Source organism: Pyxicephalus adspersus, chromosome 5 (assembly GCF_032062135.1).
Source record: "Pyxicephalus adspersus chromosome 5, UCB_Pads_2.0, whole genome shotgun sequence".
In the NCBI taxonomy this organism is placed as follows: domain Eukaryota; kingdom Metazoa; phylum Chordata; class Amphibia; order Anura; family Pyxicephalidae; genus Pyxicephalus; species Pyxicephalus adspersus.
In genome coordinates, this window is record NC_092862.1 from 2,330,056 (window position 1) to 2,332,185 (window position 2,130).

A 2,130-nucleotide genomic window follows, 5' to 3' on the forward strand; every position below is an offset into this window, starting at 1 on the left:
CTATTATCCCCACAGAGCTCAAAATAATATAGAATTACATGTGGCGTGACTCTGTCATTAAAGCTGGGACGACAGCTAAACGCATAAAAACATAAAAATGGGCTGATTATTATGTTGCCGATGGATTTGTATTTCTGTTCATCCAGCTTTGCCACACCAGGGACCTGATTTGCTTTAGTAACACCTAGGGCTCTATTTATAAATGACTGCCTTATCAATTGGCTGTAGATTCGTTCATAAATTTCACAGATAGCATTTAGTATTGTGACAGCTGTGCAATTTTGAGACTGGCCACTAGATGGCAGAATGAGTCATTCCATATAGTCCCCGGGTTACATACGGGATAAGGACTGTAGGTTTGTTCTTAGGTTGAATTTGTATGTAAGTCGGAACAGGTACATTATTTAAATAAATGCAATTAGGACAGATGTTTGTCTCAACATATTAGGCGGCATGGTGTCATGTACTGTATATAATCCTCACTGTGAGTTAATCACAAACAAAGCAAAAACTTTATGGTACTTAGACATTCATTAACTCCTGAGGCAAGCTGTGATTTAAATGCAAAAAGGAACAACTGCCGAGTTTGTTCTGGTCATTAAAGAGTTACAAGAGGTTGCAGAACAGCAAATGATTTGATCTGCAAGCCCCCTCTCCCCCATCATTCCTGGCCCTGCACAACAACCAGGGAAGCCCCGTTTGCATCCAGGAGTCCTGTGTCCATATGTTGGATGTCCTTAACTCGGGGACTACCTGTATTTTTATTAGGATTTGAACGGATGTGCCTAGAGAGATTCAACCATCTGTCAGCGAATTGTGATATGTCCTTCCTCAAGCCGTAACTAGAACAGTGAAAGGAGAAGCAGCAGCCTGTTGAGCTTATCTCTGTTAGTTTGCTCTATCCCACGCTCCTTGCAACTGATTGGCTTCTTGTGCTGCATTATACTCTCAGGCTTAGCTTTACTGTACAGGAATTGGTGATTCCAAGAAAACATTTTCAATGTGTTTCGATGTTTCATTTTCTACATGACATCCTAAATCAGAAAGTCAATGTAATAATTACTGAATAACTAAAGGGGTCCCCATGAAAGATAAAGCTCTGCAACCATCCAATCGATCATGTACAAACACAAATCCTATACCCATGTGAGTATTCTTTGCAAAGTAACACCACATTCACCAAGCTAGGTGAATGATCCCCTGCAAGATGATGATTCACCAAGATAAGTAAACTTCTTAAATTCCTTTCGTAATTTAACCACATAACATGGTGCTTTTGTAATCCTGATGACGCCCCGAGGCAGGGGACTTCAAGAGCCCTAAACATTGACATACAGACATATATGACATAACATATACATGATATATGAATGTTCTCCAAGACTGGAGAGGATAGACTATTATGAGAGAAACTGGGTGATCCAACAAACCTGGAATCCATCTGCTACAGAACTGAAAACGTTTGTCAAATATTAGCAAAAGATTTTCAAGAAGCCCATTCCAGGTTTGCTGGCTTATCCAGGTTTTCCAATGACAGTCTATCTTCTCCAGTCTTGGAGAGCTTTAATAAGATAGCCCCAATGTCTTCACAATAAATTGTAAAATATATTCATTGCAGTGCTGCAGCCGTCCTGACTTTTATATCACTGAGCCATCCTGAGTCCTGCGAGGGCCCAATGCACCCCTTGGGCTTTGCACAGGAAGTGTCCGGTTATTGAGAATGGAAATCCGATTTTCAGGGTACAGGGACAATTTACTATTCCAGAGGAATGAAGATTATAATTCTGAATACAGCGCGTCCGCTGTTCATTCTCCCCCAAATATTCCATCCATCAGCAATGATCAGAGGGTCAGGGGATGATTTTTTAATTTGAAACAAATGTTCTGCAACACAGAGGAAGATTTCAGGAAATTACAGTATTGGCACAATGACATAAATCCCAAAATATTAAAAAATATTAAAAATCCCAAAATTTTAAAAAAAAAGCAATCAGTGCAAGGAAGGAACAGTTTCCTGGTCTCTGCACTCTCCATCCTCCTCGCTGCTCTGTCCTGGTCCGGAGAATCGTGCAGCTGCGGTCTAGATAGTTTATAGCACATTAGTTGGCATTGCAGCCAATAGACATCAAA